The sequence below is a fragment of the Hemitrygon akajei genome, unplaced genomic scaffold, assembly GCF_048418815.1.
Source record: "Hemitrygon akajei unplaced genomic scaffold, sHemAka1.3 Scf000064, whole genome shotgun sequence".
NCBI classification, from domain to species: domain Eukaryota; kingdom Metazoa; phylum Chordata; class Chondrichthyes; order Myliobatiformes; family Dasyatidae; genus Hemitrygon; species Hemitrygon akajei.
The window spans coordinates 3217137-3227034 of NW_027331950.1; positions in this window are offsets into that span (position 1 = coordinate 3217137).

The window sequence follows — 9898 nt, forward strand, 5'->3', positions numbered from 1 at the left end:
CAAATCAATGTGCAGCCCCACTTCCACGTGTGTCCCCAAACCCGCTGACATCGCCAGAGGCATATTAGATTTTCCGAGAGCAAAACTTATTTCAAACAGTGCACGAAATAGCTGCCTCCATCTTAAAAAGATGGAGCCTAACTCTGATCATGGGCTTAACTCTGAGGAGGTTGAACAGGGAATAAGAGTGAACCTTTGAGGAGCCTTTGATGGTTCTGGGCGAAAAATGAGGGAGAAATCAGTTTGAAAGGTATCGAATATTGAATGCATACGGAACGGAACACAATGGAGCCCTGGGGAGGCAGGAGTGATTCGGCGGCTGATCTTGCTTTACGGATGTACTAAGATTTAGGGGTATGGAAGCGGGTGCACAGGGATTTTGAGGTGTTCGTTGCTTTCGGGATGCACACTGATTTAAGGATTGAATGCGCGTTTACTAGTGAGCGCAGATTTGTGAGCTCACACTGATTTGCACAGAGTTGGGTGTGTTGGTGGATTCGGGGGTGCACACTGACCTGTAGGAGCCGTTGGATTTTGAGGAGCGTGGAATCGCAAAGTTGTTCCATTTATACAGACTTCAATAATAAATGCAATATGAACTTTGACTTCTGTTCTTGCTTTTGTTAATTGGAGACAGGCGATTTGTGAGATATTTGAAATTATTCTTGCTCTGTCCATGTGGGGGTGTCTGCTGATCTGGACAGGTGACGAGTCTCAATAAAAACACAAAATGCTGGCAGAACACAGGCCAGACAGCATCTGTGGGAGGAGGTAGTGACGACTTTTCGGGCCGAAACCCTTCATCAGGAGTGAAGTAACATGGGATGGTCGGGGCGATAAGAAGTGGCGGAAGGGATGAAGAAGACAGCTGTGCTTTTATTTATTTCCAGCATCTGGAGTTTCACTTGTGTTGCCTTCGAATTTACTCCTGCGAATCCTCTTCCAGTGATGCATGCACTGAAGAAGTTCAGATCTTTCTTCCGAATGGAGTTCAGCGAGAACCTCTCTCTCTCTGCTCCCAACCTACTATTTCTTCGGCCTTGAAACTTTTGGAACACACTCTAACCCGGACCCGGTATTATAGTCATTCCCAGCTCTCTACTTCATCCCTCCGCCCACTTCTTATCCCTCCTCGACCATCCCATGTTACTTCACTCCTGATGAAGGGTTTCGGCCCGAACCGTCGTCACTACCTCCTCCCATAGACGCTGTCCGGCCTGCTGAGTTCTGCCAGCATTTTGTGTTTTTATTTATTTCCGGCATCTGCAGTTTCACTCGTGTTGACGAGACGCAAGGTTGTTTCATTTGTGCATAAAATAATAATAAATGAAATTTGAATTTTGACCTCTTCTTTATTATTGAGCAGAATGGCCTACTTCTGCTCCTAAATCTTTTGGTCTTATGATCTTATACAGTTTCTTGAGGCACAGTACTGTTCGCCGGCCTCCATGCAGAATATGACCCGTCTACAGCCACTCTTTGCCTATTGTGGGCAAGCCAGTTCTAGATCCACAAAGCAATATACCCTTGGATCCCATGCGAAAAGTCATGTGGGGTCAGGCAAAGACAATGGGTCTTCACACACACATATACACACACACACACACACACACACACACACACACACACACACACACACACACACACACACACACACACACACACACAATTGTTTACCGCCTCTTCGGCCATCGACCGTGTTCGTTGACACATACAGAGTGCTATGGTTAAATCATGCTCCCCCACACTAGACTGGTGAGTTTGATGGCCATATGCCAGGGTTAGGGATGGGTCCTGGACGAGCCCCCAAATATTCTGACTATGACTTGAGTCGCTGAAGTCGTTGAGCGTTTCATGGATAGGAAATTGTTTATTCATCACCACAGACAGACATTATTTTGGAGACCCCCTCGGTAGAGTCCCCTAAACATAACCTTCTTCAAGAGTTTATGCTCTTGAGGAGATTGGTAAGAGTCGGTGATTCAATACAGTTTCACAAGCTACTATGCCATAATTTACTTCCATATTCTGTGTCTGACAAATGGTGCATATGTACAGTGGAAGCACCTTTAGCTGATAAGACACCTCGGAAGGTTCCGTCACCATTGCTGGGACAAACTAACTCCCACAAATGGTCTAAATATTCAGGTTATTCTGAATCTTTCATAGCAAGGATTGCAGCTGCTTGACGTAATTGGTTTGTAATTGGTTTTAAAAATCTTTCCTTTTAAATCTGTTGAAATCTGTCTCCGTGGAGTCGCTAAATGATAGCCTTCATCCCTACATGTTGTGCCGACCCATATAATCCTTAAGAAAAAGGTACTAAACCCACAACCCTCTGTGTAAAAAACTTACCCCTGATGTCTCCCCTAAACTTCCCTCCCTTAATTTTGTACATTTGCCCTCTGGTGTTTGCTATTGGTGCCCTGGGAAACAGGTACTGCCTATCTACCCTATCTATGCCTCTCATGATCTTGTAGACCTCTATCAAGTCCCCTCTCATTCTTCAACGCTGAAAAGAAAAAAAGTCACAGATCTGCTAACCTAGCTTCATATGACTTGTTCTGCAATCCAGGCAACATTCTGGTAAATCTCCTCTGCACCCTCTCCATAGCTTCCACAGCCTTCCTGTAATGAGGTGACCAGAATTCCTGTGTTCAACCACACTCTTAAGTAACTGACCATTTATCCTGTACTCAGTCTTCTGGTTAGTCCTTCCAAAATGCATCACCTCACACTTGTCCGGATTGAACGCCATCTGCCATTTTTCTGCCCACCTCTGCAGTCTATCTATATCCTCGTGTATCCACCCACAGCTCCATCCACAACTCCTCTAATCTTCGTGTCATCCGCAAACTTACTCACCCATCCTTCGGCCTCTACATCCAGGTCATTTATAAAAAACACAAATAGCAGGGGTCCCAGGACAGATCCCTGCGGCAATCCACTTGTCACCGACCTACAGGCAGAATACTTTCCTTCCAGAACTACCCTCTGTTTTCTTCCTTTAAGCCATTTTTTAATCCAAACAGCCAAGGTTCCACTTATCCCATGCCTCATGACTTTCTGGATGAGTCTCTCATGAGGGACCTTGTCAAATGCTTTGCTAAAGTCCATGTAGACACACCCACTGCTCGACCCTCATCAACTTCTTCTGTTACATCTTCAAAAAACTCAATCAGGCGCGTGAGGCACGATCAGAAAGCCATGCTGCGTGTCCATGAGTAGACTGTACTTCTCCAAATGCTTGTAGATCCGATCCTTAAGAATCCATTCCAGTAGTTTGCAGACCACCGACGTAGGACTCACCGGTCTATAGTTCCCAGGATTCTCCCCATTACCTTTTTTAAACAAGGGAACTACATTTGCCATTCTCCAGTCCTCCGGCACTTCCCCTGCAGCCAAAGAGGATTCAAAGATCATAGCTAATGCTCCTGCGATCTCTTCTCTCTATTCCCACAACAAACTGGGTGTATCATATCTGGCTCTGGGGATTTATCAATCTTAATGTTTTTAAGAAGATCCAACACTTCTTCTACCCTAATCTCCACATTGTCCAGCACACAGGCCCGCTCTACTTCGACCTCATCCTGATCAAGATGCTTTTCACTTGTGAATACTGAAGCAAAGTGTTCATTTAGGACCTCCCCAACTTCCTCCGCCTCCAGGCACATGTTGCCCTCTTTATCCGTCAGCGGGTCCCACCTTTGTTCTCGGCACATTCTTCACATACGCATAGAACTCCTTTGGGTTCTCCTTAATTCTAAATGCCAAGGCCTTCTCATGCCCCCTTCGAGCTCTCTTAATTCCTTTCTTCAGCTACTTCCTGGCTACCCTATATTTCTCATAACTCCCTCCTACTTCCTGCTTCTTGTATCTAACATATGCTTCCTTTTTCCTCTTGACGAGTTGCCTCACATGTTTCATCAGCTACGGTTCCCTTTTCCCACCATTTTCTCCATGCCGCAGTGGGACAAACCTATCCTGAACCCAGCTCAAGTGGTCCCGAAACTTCTCCCTCACTGCTTCTGTGCTTTCTCGTTTGAACATCTTTTTCCAATTTACTCTCGCTAGTTCCTGGTTCATCCCTTCAAAATTAGCCCTTCGCCAGTTAAGCACTTTACCGTTTCGTCTGATTTTATCCCTTTCCATAACTATGCTGAAGCTAAGGGAGTTGTGGTCACTCTCACCAAAATGCTCCCCCACCAAGAGGTCTGTCACCTGACCAGGTTCATTACCCAGAACTAGATCCAGTATGGCCTCTGCTCTCGTCAGCTGGTCCACATATTGTGTCAGGAATCCTTCTTGAACACACCTGACAAATTCAGCCCCATCTATCCCCCTTGCACTCAGGAGGTGCCAGTCAATATGAGGGAAGTTGAAATCACTCATAACAACTACCCTGTATTTCCTGCACCATTCTAAAATCTGCCTGCTTATCTGTTCCTCGGTGTCCCGAGGGCTATTTGGGGGCTTATAGACTGCTCCCAGCACAGTGATTGACCCCTTCCTATTTCTGACTTCCAGCCAGACCGACTCCGTGGACAGTCCTTCTGCAGCGTCCACCCTTTCTATAGCCGTGATACTAACCCTGACCAGCAATGCCACTCCCCACCCCCACTTTATGCCCCGATCCTATTACTTTCAAAACACCTGAACCGCGGGACCTGCATCATCCAATCCTGCCTTTCGTCCCACCATGTTTCAGTAACGGCCACAACATCGTAATTCCACGTACTAATCCATGTTTTAAATTCATCCTCCTTGTTCCTAATACTCCTAGCATTGAAATAGACACATTTCAACCCCTTTAACTGGCTACAATTCTGTTCTGTACCCTGCCTGTCCTTCCTCATCAACTCAGAACACTTAGCATCATGACCTTGTCCTTCTGCCTTAATCGCTGAACTGACATTCTGATTCCCACCCCGCTGCCAAACTAGTTTAAAACCATCCCAACAACTCTATCAAACCTGCCCGTCAGAATATTGGTCCCCCTGGGATTCAAGTGCAACCCGTCCTTTTTGTACAGGTCACACTACCCCAAAAGTAGTCCCAATTATCCAAAAATCTGAATCCCTGCCGCCTGCTCCAATCCCTCAGCCACGCATTTATCCTCCACCTCATTCTATTCCTATTCTCACTGTCGCGTGGCACAGGCAGTAATCCCGAGATTGCTACCTTTGAGGTCCTGCTTTTCAACTTCCTTCCTAACTCCCTGTAGTCTTCTTTCAGGACCTCTTCCCTTTTCCTACCTATGTCTTTGGTACCAATATGTACCAAAGACCAATATGTATTTGGCTCTTCTCCCTCCCACCGCAGGACATCTTGGACAAGATCAGAAACATGCCGGACCCTAGCACCTGGGAGGCAAACTGCCATCCGAGTTTCTTTCCTGCGTCCACGCAATCGCCTGTCTGAAACCCTGACTATAGAGTCCCCTATCACTACTGCCTTCTTCTTCCTTTCCCTGGCCTTCTGAGCCACAGGGCCAGACTCTGTGCCAGAGGCACAGAGAGAGATCGTTTGTAGCACAGGAGGACAAACCACTAGACAGAGAAAATGTGTGCAATGTTGGATAGGTACTTGAGTGTGGGGAAAATATTGTACGTTTCATTGCGGTCATTGGAATTCCAGGTGAGTGAGCAGAGCAATTCATGTTTACTATTTCTGTCAGGGCTCTGGAGCAGGGATCCAATCGCAGACCCAGTACAGTGCACACAGTGATATACACTGAGTCACAAATCCCAAGGTGCAAACAAAGTCACCGTCAAAGTTCAGGTAGAGATCAAAACATCCAGAGAAATCCAAACACCAGAATCGGGCAGAGTCGATATTCAGACGGACAGGGTACAGATACGAATGCTGGAAAATTCACTTGCACAATTTGGCAACAAACCAGTCTAGGGCGAATGGGAGGAGATTGTGGTCTGCAGGGGAGTCTGGCAGAAGTTTATTCGAATATGAGAAGCACAGACAGAGTGAACAACATGGATCTTCGTCACTAAGGAGGAAAAGTCTAATTCCAGAGCGCATGTACTTAAGGTAAAATCTAGAAACCTAACTGATGAGTCATTTTTGCACTACTTACGTATGTTGCAATTTACTGTAATTTTGTATCTTTTCTTAATACCACTGATAGCAGCAACTGGGTGCACTCCGCCAGGGTGATGGAGAGGAAGAGGAGGGACTGAGTATGGTACAGATTTCCACCCGGCCTATCGTAGTTCAGACCCACCGCTGTCCCCTGCTGTCACTGGCTGAGCTGCCTGTCGTTCAAATAGTTCATCTGAACGTCACTCACGAGAGAGGTGGAAATGTGAAAATAGTATCTATATTGCCTTGAGAAAATAGAGGCAGTTGCAGTTCAACGCGCTAAAGTACAGTTGCGTGTCATATCCAGAGGCCTTACAAAAAGTTAAAACAGTTTCCGACTGGTCAACTTGATAAATTGTTCCCAGTCAGAGAACAGAGTGTGACGTCAGTGGGTGCTGTAGGCGCTGGATAAATGGGCTGAAGATTTTGCAGCTGGCATATAATGTGGATCATTGTGAGGTGTTGCACTTTGCCAGGAATAACCAGGTAGGACTCACACAGTGACTGGTAGGGGATTGTGGTCTGCGGAGAACGGACGGATCTGGGAATAGAGTCCCGTATGTCAAGGTAGAGTCATGAAGAAAGCTTTTGGCACATTGGCCTTCATAAATAAAAGTACTGTTAACACGAATTGGAATGTTATGTTGGGGTTGTAAAGGACGTTAGTGAGGATAATCCTGGAGTATTGTGTGCAGTTTTGGGCCACCTATCTATAGGAAAGATATCAAGAAGCTTTAAAGATTACAGATAACATTGATAATGATGTTCCCAGGATTTGAGGACCTGAGTTGGAGAGAATGATTCAAATGGCTTTTTCCACCTCAGCTTGGGCGAGACGAGAACAAGAGGTCATAGATAGATAGATAGATAGATAGATAGATAGATAGATAGATAGATAGATAGATAGATAGATAGATAGATAGATAGATAGATAGATAGATAGATAGATAGATAGATAGATAGATACTTTATTCATCCCCATGGGGAAATTCAACATTTTTTCCAATGTCCCATACACTTGTTGTAGCAAAACTAATTACATACAATACTTAACTCAGTAAAAATATGATATGCATCTAAATCACTATCTCAAAAAGCATTAATAATAGCTTTTAAAAGTTCTTAAGTCCTTGCGGTTGAATTGTAAAGCCTAATGGCATTGGGGAGTATTGACCTCTTCATCCTGTCTGAGGAGCATTGCATCGATAGTAACCTGTCGCTGAAACTGCTTCTCTGTCTCTGGATGGTGCTATGTAGAGGATGTTCAGAGTTTTCCATAATTGACCGTAGCCTACTCAGCGCCCTTCGCTCAGCTACCGATGTTAAACTCTCCAGTGTAAAAGGTGAATTGTTTAAGGGGAAGATGAGATGGAGTTTCTGGATTTAGAAAGCACAGTGAGTGTGGATTTGCCAGAGAAAGTGGTGAAAGCAGGAGGCATTTGGATAGGTACATGGACGGGAGGAGTATGAAAGGTTATGGTCCTGGTGCAGGTCGATAGGACTAGGTCAGAAAACCGGTCATCACAGATTGGAAGAGCCGGTGGGTCTGTTTATCCATGTGGTGTTCCGGAACTCTATACCCTATCCCTAAAAATCGTTTCCAAAAACTTTCCTCCCATTGCGTGAGTTTATATTTTCCAGGATGATCCACCCTCTACTTAAAAACATTTATAGTCACTGTTCTGGGATCTTACTTTTGGCTGGAGAGAAAACAAATATATTGGTCCTGTCCCCTACCTCTCTCAATAATCTGCAGTATATCCCAACAGGTTCTGAGGAAATTATCCACCTTATTTCCCGTGAATAGACCAAACACTACACCCTTTGTAATTATACAAAGTTAAAATACATTGCAGTTAGGTACGGAATAAGAAATATTTAGTGAAAGACTCTTACAGCGGGAAAAATAGCCTTCAGCTCCTGTGCCCATGTGACTATTCAAGCTAATTCATGCCCAGAGGAGATGGGACACACACAGCAGACGGGACTATTTTGTTGGGCACCAAGTCGGCCAGGAACGGCCAGTGTTAATGCTGAAAGTAAAGTGTCTAATTCGAAACGTCGGCTCTATGCCTCTCCATAGATGGTGCCTGACCTGGTATGTTTCTTCAAATATTGCATTCAGTTCTGTTCAACATTCCATACAAAGGATATATTCTGTAGGTGACTCCAGAGGAAATTCACCAGGATACGGAGGATCCCAGTGCGTAACCCCCTGAAAGCGGCTGCGCAGGGTGATGGGATGGTGAAGGCGATGTCCGGCCTGCTTGTCTTCAGTAGTCGAGGCACTGAGTTTCGGTGTCAGGTAGGTATGTTACAGGTTCATAAATCTCTAGTTTCATTGCATTTGACTTGTTGCAATTCTATCATCGGAAAAATGTGAAGGTTTTAGAAGGTGAGTAGAAATGTATCCAGGTTGCAGCCTGCATAAGGAGAGATTGGGAAGTTTAGGCTGATTTTCTATGGAGCGGTGGATGCTGAGGGAGGTCTGGCAGACGTTTATCGGAATGTGAGAGTCACAGACAGAGCGGACAACCTGTATTTTGCCCAAGGAGGAAGTGTCTAATTCCCGAGAGCATAAATTTAAGTTGAAACGAGGAACACTAACTGATGAATTCATTCTTGCACTATTTATGTATTTTGAAATTTAGTGTTTTTTTTTACTTTTTTTCTCAGCACTGATGTTGTGTAAAAAAAAAACAACTGGCAAAACACTTTTACTCCGCCACCACAAACATCGCTGGAACGGTCCCACCGATGCGTCGAAGGGGAACCACGCCCGTCTTTGTGAATGCCGAGGACGGAGACTCCGACAGCAGCTACTCCCTGAACTCCGCAACGGCGATGGAGCAGAAGAAGAGGGGCGGAGCATGGGGCAGATTTCCACCCGGCCTATCGTAGCTCAGACCGACCGCTGTCCCCTGCTGTCACTGGCTGAGGTGCCTATCGGTCAATTGAGAAGATTAGTCAATGTGAACGTCAGTCATAGAGAGAGGTGGAAATGTGAAAATGCTGCCTTATGAAAACGTAGACAGTTGCAGTTCAACAGGTTAAAGTACAGTTGTACGTGTCTTATCCAGAGGCCTTCAAAAAGTTTAACACGTCTGTGACTAATAAACTTAAACTCACCAGGCATTAATTCATATCTCAAGTACTTGTTTATATATTTTCTTCTTCTAGGTCCCTGAACACAGAGGTATTGAGGGGAATGAGTGGGTTGACTTTAAGTTACAGAAGTTCAACTGTGGATAAAGACACTTCACTTAACAATTCAGAAGTTCAGGGTTATGTATGTTGGGAATTAGGAGCTGATGGAAAGACTGATGGGAAAATGGGTACACCTTTACAGAATACATAAACGTGTTGGGTGTATGGGTAGAAAGGGGTAAAACAAGAACGGACGGAATTATATTGACATGAACTAGAGTAGGAACATGAAAGTGCTGGGTTTGTGGGAGAAGCAAGAAGCGAAGGAAGTATATCGCCATGACTTACTAAGCTTAATTATTCCTTTTGTCATGTTCCAAAACATGCTTCTGGATTGTGTAGACTTTTTCATTATGGAAAGGTTGAACACAGGCCATTTCAGGGTGAAGCATATCAGGAAAGAAATCATACAGGCTTTATTGCAATTTTGGGGGCCTTAGTTGATTTCATTTAACCTCTTTCTTAAGTCATGGGTGTGACATTAATTTAATTGGTAGTATTGTGCTTCATTACGTATAATCGATAGGATTTGTTTTGGATAATTTAGCGTTCATTAGAAGACAGAAGCAGTTCTCTATTATTTTCCAGTTCTCTA